Below are 17,264 nucleotides of genomic sequence, written 5' to 3'. Positions count from 1 at the left end.
ATTGATTGGTTGATTGATTGATTGATTGATTGATTGATTGATTGATTGATTGATTGATTGATTGATTGATTGATTGATTGATTGATTTAATACGTCGTACAACTCTGTGAGCTCAGGCGCGCTGTATGCAGAGAGGCCCTTCGCGGAGAGAATTCGATCGCGTTTCTTGGCTCCTTATACTTTCATTTTTTTCCCTACAGGCTCCAGCCGACGCCGATCGCCTCGCAGACGACCTCTCCAAGCCGGCTCCTTCCGTTGTGTCGCTGCACCTACGCGCTCCCCGTGCACAGGAAGTCGGCGACGCTCCTAAAGGAAGTTAATCCATGCCTCCGAGTCGACTTCGCGTATTCAGGAAAAGCTGCACAATTATCTATCTATCTATCTATCTATCTATCTATCTATCTATCTATCTATCTATCTATCTATCTATCTATCTATCTATCTATCTATCTATCTATCTATCTATCTATCTATCTATCTATCTATGTCTGTCTGTCTGTCTGTCTGTCTGTCTGTCTGTCTGTCTGTCTGTCTGTCTGTCTGTCTATAAGATTGTATTTGAGACAACTATGGTGAACAAGGAGCAATTAAAGGGTTTCTAACATAATTAGTGGAATTATAGGCATATAAATGTATATGAATAATAAGCGCACAAAAGAGTACTGTTAAACTACCTTGTTTATTTATTTCTGATAGTTTGAAGGCTCGGAGGTATTACAGAGAGGAGTGGTCTATCAATACGCACCACATGCAGAAAAATGTTAACCAAAGGCATTGTACAGGGCAGTCTTGAAGTCGTTGTAGCCTTGGATGTGAACGACGAAGGCATGGAGGAAGGCGGTTCCAGTCGATCGACGCAATGTACCGAGGCTTGCAAGAGTGGCTGAATAAGTTTTCTTTTCCGTGCCGCATGCTGACACATCTGCTTTGAAGCTACATCATCTGTCCTATAGGTGAAACACATGTTCGACCAAAAAAAAAGATTCTGTCTTTCAATGCTGTTAAATTCATGTATGACATAAGGGTATAAGCAACATGAGACAAACTCGGCTCTACATCTCTCTCTATGTCCCATATATCCGTTTATCTCTCGCTTTCTTTTTTCTTTCCTCTTTTTTCACAACAGGCAGGGCGAGACAATCCCAACGAAAGCAGCCCTGACGAGAATGTACGTAGAGCACACTCCCCCGCGCAGAGGTCACGCTTACAGTATGCATACCTGTTCATGACATCAAGGTGCGTAGGAGTCAGGCGAACACGTTCTGATCCGCACGCTATGCTCGCGATGACGGGTCTGGGTGCGCTGCTATCTCCGAGGGGCGAGGTGAATGACCTCATGCGCCTTATTAAAAACGGTGGAAGGAAACGTCTGCGGCCTGGCAACGTTTGAGCGATATCTCGCGGCTCACGCGAGCGGCGGGGAATTGAGAGAGACGCACTTTCGGAGCTGCGTGTTTTGGGGCGACAGGCACTGCTGCTGCTTAAGTAGTTTAAAAAAAAAAAGAAGAAGAATGCAAAAGAGATGTACTGCTATAGAAAAACTTAGGGACGCGCGCGTCGTAAACAAAAGAGCAATTTACGCGAAAACGTGAACACCCGTTGTTTTGGCTATGACTATACACCGCGTGTACCAGTTAACGTTAGCCGAGCTGTTTAAAGAAAAAAAAAATTATATATCACGGCGCAAAATACGATTATAAAACTTGCGATGTTAAGTTCTCAGAGATCTGACGACCGAACACCGTGGCTTTTAGAATCGTATCTTGCACCATGTTTTTTAAATCTTTTTTTTTTTTCTACTGCTTGGCTCTAACGTTAGCTGAGACGCCCTAGATACGTGGGTAGTACATCACTGAGCAGCGGGGCGACGAAAGCAGATTTTCTTTTTCATCTTTTTCTTTTTTCTTCTTCTTTGTCCACCGGCAGAGTGCTAGATAAACCGGGCAAAGGCAAATAACCTCCGTGGCAACCACAACTGTACTATGTGCCTCGATTTTCGCTAGGGCTTACGTCGCTCGCAACCCGGGGACGTTCGACCGCAGGCGACCGGGGGGGTGGGGGTTGGGAGGGGCGGTATTCTGCAAGAGTCCACCAAGCGGACTGTCCATTTCGGCCGCTGCTGATTGGATGCAGCTGTATGAGCGAGGAGGAGACGAGCGGCCCCAGCCAATCAGCAGCAGCCGAAATGGACAGTCCACTAGGTGGACTCTTGCAGCAGGAGAGCCACTCCGCGAATATTTCACCGTCATTCGCCCAGTTATAGGCGCACCGCTGCAGTTCAACACGTCGCAGCTTCTCCCCCCGCGCTCGACTGGTGACCAACGTTTATCATCCTGGTATGCCTCAATTCAACCTACGTGAGACATGGCGTGAAGTACAGTTTACCGCGTTATCAACGTGCACTGACACATACACTTTTTTAGTCCCACTGAACTTAGGTTGCAGTTATAAGTGGCAAATTTTTTTTTTTCGAATAGTTATATGTCTAAGTGGAATGGTGTTCCCTGTGTTGGAATTACTGCTATTTACATAGACGTAGCAATAAATATGCAGAGTTACGTTCCAGGGAAATGGCCACTGTTTTCCCGCGTATACGTTCAAGAAAGACGCACGACGAGCCCTATACTCGTCGAGCTCCGTTTTATTTTTCAGCAAGCTTTCAAGACGACTTGAGCTCGCCCCCCGCATAGCTCTGTGCTCGTTGTAAACACCACCGTTCGGCGCAAAAAAAAAATAATAATAAACAAGAAACAACTGTTGAAGGGTTAAGTTGTGAGCACGCTGCAAAACGTGCAGTGAAGCCTACCCTTGTTACAAGGTAAAGAGAGAGAGAGAGAGAGAGAGAAGAAACTTTATTAATGAATGGCCGGCAGTTTCGTTGTGGTGGCCTCAGGTGGCGGCTCCAAGTCCTTGGACTCGGGCGGCATCTTTGGCTTGCCGGACGGCCCAGAGCTGGTCTGCCAACTCTGAACTCTTGAGAGCCGCCTCCCAGCGGTGGCGACGCCGATGGAGAAGGTCCCCGGCGGGCCCCGCAGCTGGGGCGGCAAAGAAAATGTTTTTACTGATAAACTTCGCCTATGATATTTTGCTTTTCTCGTTTGTCTTTGCTTTATATGAAACAATAAAAATATTTGGAAGTCTCTTTTTCCGGGTTTTTTTTTTTTCGTCGTTAAAAGGTCAAGAATGTGGGACGGTGCACCACTTCGGTGTAGCAAAGTGAACAATTGGGCCATTTAGTTATACCTTCCCTGCTTCATTAGAAGTTAGTTAACGTTCATTTTTAAAGCTGCGCAAAAGAGACGAAGCTTGTCCTGTGTGCCCCAAACCCTTGTCTTTCGTATACTTCCTTCGCATTTTCGAAAAATGAAATCTACTTGCTTTTCTGTTTGTTTGTCAAGTTCCTCGTCTGCGGTTGATTAATTACAGCGTGATGTTTTCTGGTGCGCGAACGTCACGTCCGCTCGCGTTGCTCTAGGGCATTGGCATGCCGGAGTAGCGACTTTGCTGCCCTCGAGAATGTGTGTGTCACAGTTATCGTATTCACCTTGCGTTCGGCGCAGTGTTGCCAGGGGTCGTAGAAAATAGCAGTAGTTTTTTTTTTTTTTTTCTTGCTCGGAAAATCGGTAGAAATAAGCAAATCCTTTATGCTGGCAAAAGAGGTGTTTTAAAGAAGAAGAAGAAGAAGAAGCAGAGGAAACTTTATTAAAGACTAGTCCGGCAGTTTTTGTTGTGGTGGCCTCAGGTGGCGGCTCGAAGTCCTTGGTCTCGGGCGGCATTTTCGGCTTGCCGGACGGCCCAGAGCTGGTCTGCTAGCTCTGAACTTTTGAGAGCTGCCTCCCAGCGGCGGCGACGCCGACGGAGAAGGTCCCCGGCGGCTCCCGCATCCGGGGCGGCGTCGGGAAGAAGCGAGCTCGAGCCTTCCCGTATACTCTGGCAACGGACGCGATTATGGACGCGTCGCGAACGGAGCTGGTTTGATTACCGTTGTTGCCGGCACATTCCCATAGCATGTGTCGCAGCGTTGCCCTCTGTCCGCAAGTTTTACACGTGTCTGTTGGATATAAACGCGAGTAGCAGTGGTGTAAGATGGCGGGGCTAGGGTAGGTGCGTGTCTGGAGCAAGCGTAAAGTTACGGCCTCGTTCCTGCTCAATTTATCGTGCGGTGTCGGGAATGTGCGAGGTGTTTTAAGCGGTTTTCTTTTTTTTTTTTTTTTTTTTTTTTGCGGGCGCAGATTCAGCGTTTAATGTTAGATCTGCGAAGCACTAACCCGACCCCCAAAATTCTTCGCGCAGTTCCTGATTTGGAAAACAACAACCGCACAGTGAATTTTAAACACCATAACAATTAAAAAACCGCCTTTTTGTTCTAGCATTCAAAACAGTTTTGAGAGGATCTCAGATTGTATATGGCATCTGAAGTCTGCAATGATGTTAGTGCATTCTGAACTATTATATATAGATATATTGAAAAACTAGTAGACTTTGTAGAATATAGAAGAAAATTATTTAAAAAGGTGCACATTTCGCTACTGTGTTTCTGGAAGACGCCTGAAATAAGCAGACTGCCAAATCAGTAAACCCGTAATAAAAAACAACAAAAAAGGAAGCTGTAGACCTACTGATAAATCAGCAGCTGTGGCAACACTACTTCGGCGGTACGCAAGTGATATGCCAGTAAAGTTCGTCGTGGGCGCGTTGTACTTTGCGTGCGAAACTTGTAGTTCGCGCACGTCACGATAGGTGGAGTGGGTAAGGCGCGGCGTTTCCTCTTTTCCTCCGCGCGAGAACGGCGTCGAAGACGCATCGTTGTGACGTCGGTTTCCGCACAGTGTCGTCACAAGGCACATCACACGTGTGAAATATATAGTGACTTCTGGTATAAGCAGTCTTCGGCGCAGTTATATCACCTGACTTACATTTTTTTTATTTTATTGTGTGTCGATCCTTTCGATGCGAAAAGGAGTAGCGGGTGCTCCTTAAAGGCCCCAACATGCTCTAAACATAATATATTAAAATACATTGCGGCTCGAGGTGGCATTTGGGCCAGGAATCCACAAAGCCCATCGACGAGTACGTCCGTTAGTAGGAGTGAATCAGCACGGGTTTATATTACTCAATTTACATTGGCTCCAGTTACGGAAGCCCACACCACGTAGGAGCATATTCACATCAGGACACGTCGGCACCTCCCACTGCACGAAATGTGTCCGCTTTCATTACCGTCGTCTTCCCTAGGAGACTAGACTAGGGAATCATGACTGTATCACGGCTGAATTGAAGCAGACGTATATTGCGACCTATTTGAGAGATAGAGATCCAGGTACCTGGATCTCTATCTAGATTCAGGTACGCTTAAGTCATTAATTAGACTTAGATAGATCCAGGTACACTTAAGTCATTAATTGGAAGCTGCTAGTCTGATCTGAAAGGAGGGATTTCGAAGTTGCCTGCAGATAAGAGTGACTGAATATACGAGTTCGAAACAGTTGCAAAGACATGAGGATAATTAGTAGAGACATCATTTAATATGGAGGATTGAGATGTTGTTTTTCCAGGCGAAATCACACCCCAATTTTTTTTTAGGATTTGATTTTGGCAAGCTAGGTAAAGTGATGGCGTAGAAGAAATCTCTGGCTGCTTTAGTTTTTAGTTGAAGTTCATTCTTAACAGCCTGAAACTGTACGACCACAAGGTAATCGCCAGTGCGTCTTCGTCGCCTTAGTCTAGCAGGGCGGCGAGAAAGGTAAAAGGTATATCTAGTCGTCCATGGTACACCAACGTTTCTTTTCGTGGTTTTAAGTGGAACAAAGCGGCTGACGCATGTGCAAACTATTGACATCATCGTAGACACAGCGGGGATCGAAATCCGCAAAGGAATCAGCTAGGAAATTACTAACAGATTGTTCATCAACTTGCGTGAAGTCTTAAAAAATGCGACGCGCAAACGTAGCTTTAGAAACAGGGACATTCGCGCAAAGTAGTACAGCTTTGTGGTCAGCAATTCCGTCCACAATGCCACACGTATAGCCATTTTCAACAAGATTCCCGTTGAGGAATACAAAGCGGTCTAGAATAGAAGAGCCTCTGGTATTCTCGGCGACGATTTGTTTTAAGTTACACGAGAGGAAAATGTTTATTAGTTCTTTACAGGTTGAAGAATCGCAGCCGGAAACTGACTGAGATTGCCACGAAATGCATGGCGCATTAAAATCGACCAGCAGAACTAAGTTAGAACACGACATATATAATTGATGAAGAAATGCTCCTAAAGAATGCAGTAGCTCAACACTGTACCCCGGAGGGTGATATATTACACCAGTAACGACAGAGAACTTACCAAGTGATATACTTCACAGCATACACATTCTTCTTCACTCGGACCCCAATGAATCTAAACAGTAAGATCAGACATAAAAAAAGAGCTACGCCACCGGTGTGCGTGCGTGCGTGCGTGTGTGCGTGTGTGCGTGTGTGCATGTGCGTGCGTGTGCGCGTGTGTTCTACCGCAACGCCAACGGTAAAGCCAGGTGCAGTAACTTCAGCATCGACAATGTCGCATGAAGCATGCAAATGGCAGGAAGGGCGCCTGCGGAAGGTTTGTGAGTGGTGGCGCTGGCTAACACTCCCAAGGTTAGTTCTAGTAGTAACACATAAATACCCAAGAAGGTATTTGGGGAAACCGCGCCGCTGTAGCTCAATTGGTTAGAGCGTCGCACGCGTAATGCGAAGACGTGGGATCGTTCCCCACCTGCGGCAAGTTGTTTCTCATCCACTTTCATTCTATTAATTTATGGTTTCTTTAATTCAGTTAGTAAGTACAAGTAATTTCCCCTATGTTGTCCTTGGTGTCAGTGTTTGTTGGCTTCTCATGATATGATGTAAAGCCCGTGTCATTCGATGAAGATCTCATGGGATTGTGAGTGTGAGTGTTAGTCGCGTTCTCGTCGACATACTACCAGCGCTGCAACGCATGTGAGATGCGAGAGAAGATGTTTGCAAGCGGTGCGAGCAACCAGGCTACGAATTGCCAAATGACGACAGGCATCTGAATTTCACCCATGTAGCGAACACTTGCCGCAGCTACGGGCAATGTTCTGCGACACCCTCTCCCAGACCACCTAAACATGGTTGAAATCAATAACACTACCTTGCGTCAGTTAAGGTTGCACAGCGACTGGGCAAGTATCGCCCGGTCTTCTACCGGTGCTGTTGCGCCAGACGCGCGCTGAGCCGCAGTCGCGTGAGCTGCGCGTTTGTGACGCGTCGTGGTCTCCCGGAACCGGTCGATAAAGACAGAGAGAGAAACAAAGGGTGAGGAGGCGTGAAGTAACACTCTCATGCGCTCCGCGTGGGTGGCGAGCGAAGGGAAATGTAAAAGAGAAGAGGCGAGAGAGAGAGAGAGAGAGAGAGAGAGATCGGATTGTCTACGCGTCCGCGCCTCATCCTTCAGACAGACTGCCAGCTGCACGAAGCAGCCCTGTCGCTCTGTACGCGGCCGCCAGAGTTAAACCCGGGTGGTCCTCCCACCGCTTGGCTTGATTGATGTGAAAGTAAGGAACACCGCAAGCTCTCGCGTCACGAGAGGACTTGAAACTCTAGGAGAGCTCGGTGGAAGCCTCGGCCGCGGAGTCAACGTTTCGACAAGAGGACCTGTCGTCGTCTGGAAAGGGGAGGCGTCGGGAAGTCACCTCGTTGGAACATTTGGCTCCATAGCCGAGACTTGCACCTCCTCGCTCGCCCACTGTTAATTAATTCCAGTCTCTGTATTACTGCGGCATTTGTCTTGTTGGGGGAGCTGGCGCACCACGTCAGGACAGCGTCAGAAACGCTGCATTCCCTGGTATCGCCCACTCAGGTGGAAATGCGCAGTCAAGTTGCGGTTTTACTTCGGTGAGCCGTCAAAAAAAGAAAAGAAATATAGCACGTCTCTGCACATTCTTGTCTTCTTTCGTGGTTGACTCTGTTTCTCTTCTTGAGTTTCTCGTGTTTTTATGTTCAGCCTTCTGTTCTTGTGTCGATTGATCATTCCCTCACACGGAGCCACAGAGAGCACTGAGGCGATTCAGGCTATCGCAAGTTCGTCTCGGTGCAACAAAATTTTGGATACCGAAGGTGCCGGAACATTGTTTTTCTTCGCAGCTTGGGCATATGCCGGATGAAATTAAGCGACACAGCCTACGTACGCCTGCACGTTCGACCAACGCAATGCATAGAAGCAATATTCCGCATTGAGGAGCTGCATGTGCTAGAATAACTTTCTAATTTTTCGCTGATGGCCGTGGTTTCCAAGTTTTTGGTGTCTATAGCGTATTGCGTCAGCGGCAAAGCGCGCACGAAAGACTTGGGTCGGCATAATGTGAGGGATCGCTTTTGCTCAATTATATTCCTTTTGTATGGTCCACCGTTCACGGCCGGCCGATCCCAGGCAGGATCGGTCGGCCGTGAACGGTGACTGATAAGGGAATAGAGTCGAGCGAAGCTTGGATACTTACATTATGCCGACCCTGAACTTGCCAACTCAAGTTCTATCAGTCGTAATTTTACGCCGAGAAACTTTAGTTTTCTTTTTTTTCCTTATCGAAAACGAAAAGAAAAAGGAAAGCACCGAACATCCTATTGCTACTTCACCTACTCATTGTTCTCTCACAAACACACACGCACGCACGCATGCAAGCGCTCAAATGCAAGTTTCCCTGCGTATTTTTTGTTTTTGTTTTGTTCCCTTTTCCATTAGTTGCTCGAACGAAAACCGTTAGCGCACCACAGGTCGTCCGGTCGTTCTTGAGTGACAGCGGTGTCCGGCACCGCAACTGCGCGAACAAATTACAGGAATTACAGCGAGCCGACGCTATCTCCAATAGCCCCTGCTTTCCCTCGCTGTGGGGGGGGGCACCGCGCGGAGCGGATACCCTTGGACTCAACCTTCGAGAGCCGGCCCTGACAACCTTGCCGAACCTTGCAGCAGGTCGCGCGGTTGTCACGCGCACGTAGCACGTATACGCGCCATTCCTCGTCCTATACACGGCACACCGGCCGACACGCCGAATGTGCAGCGGCCGAAGCAGGATGCAATAGTTCAGTGTCCCGGGCGCTGGCGTAATGCCGCGTGACACCGCCGTGGCCGATGAGGAACATATTGCTATTGGCAGGATGCAACGACGTGAGTCAACAGCCTCCCGCCAGGGGTCAGTGTCGAATTTGTGAGGCAGATCCAGTAACAGGAAGTTAGAAAGAACGCAAACGGACATAACACACACGCGCTCTCGCGTAGCTCGCAAGCACACGCACACATATACACACTCGCAGAGTTTACATACATATAGGCTTTGGCTGTATATACTTCCCGCCAAAGCGGTCACTCTTAGAGACTGCCTGATGCGAAATTTTCGCCTTCTTTACTGCTAGAATACTTTTAAAATCACTACCGGGTGTTCAAGAACTCTATAGTACGATTGAGTAAGTGGATTTCGCGTGAACAGTCTCTTTTTTACAGCGAAGCTGTGTATGGCTAGGGTTCCGTGCATTTTTGTTCTCCGCGAACAAAAGCTATCACCATCAATGGCTCATACCCACATAAGCATTCATACTCCCCTAAGCAAGCAAAATATGCAATGGCTGATAGCCCCGTAAGGTAGAGCCTACAAGCAGTCAGCAAAGTGAAGCGAACAGTGCTTAAATTCTTTCCAATCTCGCATACAACATGCAGAACAGCCTGCCGAAAACTGTCCGCATCAATGGCTCGTACCCCCGTGAGCAATGTCTCGTACCCCCGTAAGCAAGCAAAAAATGCAATCACTCATAGTCCCGTAAGTTCATGGCTACTCACTTTGCGTGAATCAGCTGTGATGACGCGACCCCTGTTGTCGTCGTCGGTGATTTCAATGTGGATCTGTCGAAACCGAAAAGGGAGCGGTTTACGCGTTCCGTGTTGCAGACATATCCCTTGCAATGCCACACCGATCCGGCCGAACCAACCACCCAGCGGCGTACGTGCATAGATTTGACATTATCAAAGAATGTGATTGCAGCGGCGAGTGCAATAATGACCACCGATCAAGGCAATAAATGAGAGTCTGTACCTTTCGTCACGATGACCACCCATCAAGACAAGAAATGAGTTCCTACCTTTGTTCAAAATTATGCGTAACCTCAGTTTCGTGTGCCAAACAGCTCCGCCCGCTAGTCAACCGCCTTTACAGAGTAGAATGGCTTGTTTTTTTTCCCTTCTACTTCATCTTTCCTTTTATTATTATTTTCTTTTGTAGTGTATGACGAAAAATAGTGTCCACTTGTCTATGTATCGTATTTCTGATTTACGGGATGTTTAATGTGTAAGTTGGTACCAAGTCGTCGTTCCAACGCGTCTCTAATATCCACATGGAGTATCACAGAGTGTGATCTCCTGCTGCTTAGGTTGGCTAGTTTTAGGCTACTTCTAAAAACTCGTGTTCTTTAAATTTATTTATTTATTTATTTATTTATTTATTTATTTATTTATTTATTTATTTATTTATTTATTTATTTATTTGTAGTCTTACGTTTTAAAACCACGATGTGATTAGGAGGCCGAATAGCGGGGGAGCTCGGGATAAACTTGGGCACCTGGGGTTCTTTAAGGTGCGCCTAAAGATCTAACTATACACGACGGTTCTTTTGCATTTCGCCCTCAACGAAATGTGGCCATGCCGCGACCGGTATCGTACCCGCGACCTCGAGCTCAGCTGCTGCATGCCTTATGCACTATAGGCTGCCGCGGAGGATGTAGAGAGAAAAGAAATTGACTTTAACGAATGCTCAAGCTCGACTCGTGCAGTTTAATGAGTTGAGTTCCAGTGAATGGCTATGCGTGCAAGTGAATGTGATCTCATTATCGAAAAGGCTATTCCTCTATAATGACCATATCCATGAAACGAGAAGTGGAAGAAAGACCCAGGACGGACAATCACCAGTAGAATTATAAAGGAAGAGCGCGGTGTACATGCGGCATTAGAGCAGCTTAAAAGAACCGACCAGCGTTTCCCAAGTACGCGCATACGGGAGCGTAATCTAGCGGGTCGAAAGAGTACCGTATTTCGCGTAATGCTTTGCTCCTAACTTCGCGCCCGACAGATTACGTGTGGAATTCGAGAAAGAAATTGCGAGACGCATTAGAGCAGCTTTAGAATGTTCTGCCAGCTTCTACGTCAGCATGTACGCGAGCGTGTGTATCGTTTTTAGATTATTATGCTCCGTTTCACTTATATATACTGTGGCCGTTTTCTTTCTTTCTTTCTTTCTTTCTTTCTTTCTTTCTTTCTTTCTTTCTTTCTTTTATACGTTAGGCCGGCAAAATTGCCTCCACTTCTTTTTTTCTGAGGAATGGCTCAATACGCACGAAATGAGAAGCGATTCAAGATGACCCTATCGACATTTCTCGGGTAAGAGAATGTAACTTCATAGTTGCAAAAAGTACATAAAGGTATTTCATTGCGAAATTCTCAAAATCGACTCATACTTCAATATTTGAACAAACGAAGCGCGCTTCGAGATGTAGAACTGAATATACCGAATATACCCCACTGCCATAAAAAAAAAAGGAAAGGAAGTACATTACTGTATCGAAATAAGCGTAATCAGGTTCACCAATTAGACAAAAACAAATATACACATAAATTTCGATAGCAAATTTGCACCCAGCCTAAGGAGGGAACATCATTATTGACTACAGATAGCCGAAAGATTCCACGCGAAAGAACAAATGTCTACTACATATGTAGGTTCAGAAACAGGTGCCTGTGCTATGCACAGAAGCGCTGATTTCACGAAGCATGTTCATTTTGGGAACGTTACTCTGCGACTGATGAGGCTGTTGCTGGCCATGAGGTTAGGGTTCGTTTCCAAGCCGCAGTGCAGGCATTTTGACGGGCCCACAGTAAAACAAAAACAAAAAGAAACCGCTTGGGTAATGATCTTTTGGTTCACGCTGAAGAACCCTCAGCGGCCAGAATTAATTAACCCCCGATTTGCTTCTATTCGGTAAACCCGACCGACCGACCGGGCAATCAATAAATCATCCAACCAATCAATCAGTACAGTGTGCAAATATATATATATATATATATATATATGTGTGTGTGTGTGTGTGTGTGTGTGTGTGTGTGTGTGTGTGTGTGTGTGTGTGTGTGTGTGTGTGTGTGTGTGTGTGTGTAGTGTAGCTTGTCGAATACTACTCACTTCTGGCTGAATGTATGCACGGACAGTGGTTATTAGAGAAAAATAACTCCGCAGTGACTGTAATGCTCGTTGTCAATACAACTAAGCTAGGAAATGCTTAGAATATATATATATAACGAGCATTACAGTCACTGCGGAGTTATTTTTCTCTAATAACCACTGTCGTGCATACATTCAGCCAGAAGTGAGTAGTATTCGAAAAGCTACACTTCGTTGAGAGAGAAAGAGAAAGCGATAAACTTTATTGGCACAAAATCGTGCCACCAAAATCACCCTGATACCATCCAAATCTTGGCCAATCCCCCGCAGTGGGTACGCGCCATCGAAGAAGGAAATCCAATCCAATCCACAACATCGCACCGGGACGCTCCCCGCGGGTCGCACTCGGTCGTGGTTGGAGCCCTCGGTCCAGGACCCCATGATACGTAGCCACCCGACGTGCTCTCCCGACCAGATCAAGCTGCTGGTCCCCGCAGAGTCGACACTGAACAGCAAAGCTTCCCACTGTCAATTGTACGGTCGTGTGTGCGCGTGTTACTATAGGTATCGATTTCGTTAGGTGTCATGCACGCATGTGGCCCGTTCAAAGCGTGGCCGCTGTGCGTTCCAATCGGCCGGACAAGTGCGTGGATATGGCGTGGGATACACAACTCGCGATAAAGCCGTGCCACATGGGAATGCGTTTCTCCGCGATTGCCTCCACGACGGCTGCCTGCCTCGTCGCGCGTGTAAGTGAACTTCGCGGCCGGCAAATTACGTCGACTACTCCCGAAGGAAAAAAAAAAAAAAAAAGAAAAAAAAACGCGAGCGGCGAGAGGGCGTGCAGCCGTTCCTTCGACCGCGCCCTTATACATACGAGTCAATATGAAATTCTAAGAACCTCGCATGCTATATACCATCACTATATAGCCCGCGTGTGTAGCACGTGTTCTCGGAAGCCCTAGGTCCCGCGCATGCGATCGCTCCCATCTGCATATTATTACGTCAACCCTATCTCGACGGCACCGGATCGCGTTCGCTCGTTGCGGCCGGTGTAGACCGCACGTCGGCTTTGATGTGTGCGCGCGAACGAATATGCGGGATCGCTGGCGCTCGCGAGCGGCTTGGTTTGGCGAGTGCCGCTGCTTTTTCGCGCATATTGAGCGATGGGAACTCGGATCCGCACTTCGTTTTTAACCAATTCCGTGCAGCGAAGTGGAGGCTATAGGGCACGTATCGTTGCAATCGGGAACTATAAAGCTGGCTGCAGCTTTCCAGAGAACGGAGCGGGTGCTAGCCCGTTGCGTGCTGTAGTGTTCACTACGTGACGCTCTCATATTCGGACAGCGTAGCGTGGGTTGCAATCAGTGGCCGGACGAATCGCAGGAGCCCTTTCCTCTGGTCTCGTTTCCGACTGGCTGGCGCGGCCTGTATATTTTTCGCTGCACCGTATACACGGTTGATGAGAAGGGGTATACATGTGTAGGAAACTCGCTTATACGAAATCGATGTGATCTATAAGAGGTGCGTGTTTTCCGACAAGTAGACCAGCGATCCGGAAAAATCGTTCTGCGTGCGCTTGATTGATTGAAGAGACGTACACGAATCAGCGTCGATGATGTTGATGAGCTTCTTCTGTCTTCTGAAGTGACACTAAAAGAAAAAGAAAAGAATCATTTTTAAGCTGGAGTACTTCGTCTTCTCTCTCTCTCTCTCTCTCTCTTTTGTTTTTTACAGAATCGCATTCGAATTTCATTGACAGAATCCGGTCTTAATTAGTCTCCTTTTTCTAACAATTCCAAAGTATATGCGTCGCCATAATCTGCCGCGGAATACTATGCTCCTTCCACGCATTATCATGCCCGAAACGTTTTCTTGAAAGTTGCGGAAGGAGACTACATAGAACGCCAGTTTATCTGTACCGCGACGTTGCGCGCATCACCAACGCACGCTCTTCACGACACACACGCACGTAGCAAGACATAAACACATATGCGAGCGCATGGGCAAATAAGTGCACGCGCTTACGCACGGAGCTCTATAAGCATGCAAATACGGTAAGCACGCGCGCACGAAGCACAGTCACACAGACGCACACGCGCAGACAGATGCACACGCACAAAGCCACACAGAAACGCACACTCAAGCACGCGTACGGATACCCCTCAAGAGTGAGCATGCAAATAAATGAGCACGAACACATACAAACCCATGCGTACGCACACATACGCACACACATGTACACACACACACACACACACACACACACACACACACACACACACACACACACACACACACACACACACACACACACACACACACACACACACACACACACACACACACACACACACACACACACACACACACATACACAACGCGATCGAGACACGTACATGCGCATGCATGCACGCGAACGCGTGGAAAACATGCATACGCAGGCACACAGGCGCTTACGAGCGTGATGTATACATACGTATAGGAGACGAACGAGCGTCTCTAGCCTCAACGACCATTTTTCAGTTCTCTTTCTTTTTCTTTGTCCATGCTCCACACGTGGTGCCTTTCCTCCATGGCGCAACGCGCGTCGGTTCAGGCAAAAATGCCTCTGCTCAAGCGCTCTCTCTCTCTCTCTCTCTCTCTCTCTCTCTCTCTCTCTCTCTCTCTCTGTATTTCCTTGTAAGCAGAAGCCTCTTTCGCCCTTGCGTGTATGTAGGTCGCGCCGGGAGCGCAGTAGCGGCGATGTATAAGCGGCCCGTTTCCGAAAGCCTCGTGTACGTGTTGTTTTCGTATATATGCACAGGGTTTGGGAGGCAACTTCGTTCATACCGCGGTGAATCCGCATGTCCCCGCGTATACACTCCGTTGGCAACGAAGGCATACGATATGGCCAAAGTATACGCGCGTGCGTGGTACATATACCCACATTTGGTATAGATTGCATCTCGTATACGCTTCGGAGACACCGTCACTCAAAATGCATCGCGCCGCGCGCCGCGCTCACCATCTCCTCTCGTACCATGGTTAAGAAATAAGCGGCACCTGATGCAGAGCGGCTTAAGCAGCGGGGCCGGCTAGAGGCAAAAGGCCAGGCCGCTTACTATGGATATGAATTTTGGAGTCGTTGCGCTTTCACCGAGTCACTTACAAAATTATTCTGGTACGTGTTCCGATCTATCTATCTATCTATCTATCTATCTATCTATCTATCTATCTATCTATCTATCTATCTATCTATCTATCTATCTATCTATCTATCTATCTATCTATCTATCTATCTATGTCTCTACTTCCTTCTTTCTTTTTTCTTTATTTCTTGCTTGCTTGCTTTCACCACACATTCTTGGGACTGAGGGGAGGAGTTCGCCGGTTTTATGATATTTGCATTCATGAAACGCGATTTCGGTACATCAATGCGCCGCGATTAATTACTCTGCACGACCGTGTTCGCCACGGGTCCTGGAACGCAATGCTTATGTGCGTATTGTAATACATTTCAAATATCCGTAACACTGTTGGAAACAAGAACTGCGTCCCAAATCTAATCACGCTTTCCTTACGTTAAATGTAGCGTTGTAATCGAAGTGTTGTACCTCTTCCGACACTTCCTTTTTTTTTTTCTCTCACTTTTGCAGTCTATATCAGCCGTCTTCAAAATAAAAATAAAAAACGAAAAAACGTATTTAAGTTCCATCTGCAAAGCCGTATTATTGCAGCGATACAAATTCTTTAAAAAATTCTTCAAACTTCTGTTGTTGTTTCCTGCGCTATTTTATGGGGCGCAGACAATTTGTGGCCCTATATACGAGACAACTGCGTGGTACATTCACTTTCGTATTAAACGGAGTTCAACGAGCTCTCCGACTAGTCTGTCAATAAGTATGTTACCAATTTAAGCTTGAGAAAATGCCGGCTTAAATTACTACGAGCCGACAAAGGCCAAATTACATATGAACGCGTGTACCAGCGCAGGAGAGGACGGTACGGTATAGAGGGCACGTGCAGCAATGTCGTCGCCTGTCACCTTCGTCACACAATAAAGCTTTCTTCTTATATTAGTCTCCAAGTTATGTACTGACGCGTGCAACAGTTGCTTATCTCTCCAGAAGAGGGGCTCGATTTTTTTTATTAGTCACCACTACTTGAAGCTAACAGACAGTAAAGCAAATGAAGGCGTATGGATATTTTTTTCTGTTTTTATATAATAATAATAATAATAATAATAATAATAATAATAATAATAATAATAATAATAATAATAATAATCGTAAATGAAAGCGGACGATAAGACAACTTACCGCATTATACAATATCTTCCGCATTATACGCATGCGATGTCCTATACCCGTTTGAGCTACTGCGACGGCTGTGTACCCTCTGCCACTTTCTAGGGTATTTGTGTATGTGTACCAGAAATTTAGGTTACGTTGCATTTTTTGTTGTAATGATACCATATAAACCGCGCGTCGACATAAAAAAAAAAAACAATTTACGAAGTAATTGGAAGAAGTTAGCAAGGTTTCGGTCGCTTTCGATCTGCATCTTCTTATACACCAGCTATAGCCCAAGCCCGCATTTCCCAAAGTCTCATCGCCTTTCTCATCTAATTCTCAGCCGCCCTCGAACGTATCGCCGCTTCCCACGGCACCAACATACTCTAATTCTAATAGTTAACACCGCGGTTATCTGTTCAACGCCTCAGTGCACGTACGTGACAAACCCCCACTCACTGATCTTAATCTCAGCAATGAAATCTAATCTATACCAACGTTTGCTCTCAGATGCACAGTGCTATCGGCAGTATTGTTGTTGTTGTTGTAGTTGTTCTTGTTGTTGTTGTTGTCGTCATCGTTGTCATTATCTCATCGACAATATTAGCTATGCGTACACTATAAGAACAGTTTACACCCTTTGAGTCGTATCTTGCCACACAACAATAAACGTCATAGGTCTTGTCCTCATTTCCTTTCTTTAACGCTGCGAGCCCGGTACCCCCCAGCAACGAACGGCATGCGCGTTATCAGCATGACATAGCATTGCCGACAGGAAAGTAGCGGGCGCGCCGTTTT

General features: G+C 46.7%; 1 long non-coding RNA gene and 1 other non-coding gene across 3 annotated transcripts in view; one reads left to right on the top strand and one right to left on the bottom strand.

Moving 5' to 3' along the window:
- The first annotated feature begins 6,683 nt into the window (after positions 1–6,683).
- On the top strand, positions 6,684–6,756 carry TRNAT-CGU (transfer RNA threonine (anticodon CGU)). The gene has a single exon. It is a non-coding gene; the product is annotated as a tRNA-Thr (tRNA).
- A 5,610-nt stretch (positions 6,757–12,366) lies between these two features.
- LOC129382506 (uncharacterized) overlaps positions 12,367–17,264 on the bottom strand; it is a 51,232-nt gene continuing 46,334 nt past the window's right edge. The window contains exons 3-4 of one of the 2 annotated variants that reach the window (XR_011895169.1): positions 13,794–13,845; positions 12,367–12,697 (exon numbers count right to left, since the gene is read on the bottom strand). This is a non-coding gene — a long non-coding RNA (uncharacterized lncRNA). Of the gene's footprint in view, positions 12,698–12,997; positions 13,846–17,264 lie in introns of those variants that run through there. The other variant, XR_008610599.2, reaches the window with a different exon arrangement.

This window comes from Dermacentor andersoni, chromosome 6 (assembly GCF_023375885.2).
Source record: "Dermacentor andersoni chromosome 6, qqDerAnde1_hic_scaffold, whole genome shotgun sequence".
Lineage (NCBI taxonomy): Eukaryota > Metazoa > Arthropoda > Arachnida > Ixodida > Ixodidae > Dermacentor > Dermacentor andersoni.
The sequence above is the reverse complement of the archived record's forward strand: the minus strand, read 5'-3'. Positions and strand labels throughout refer to the sequence as shown.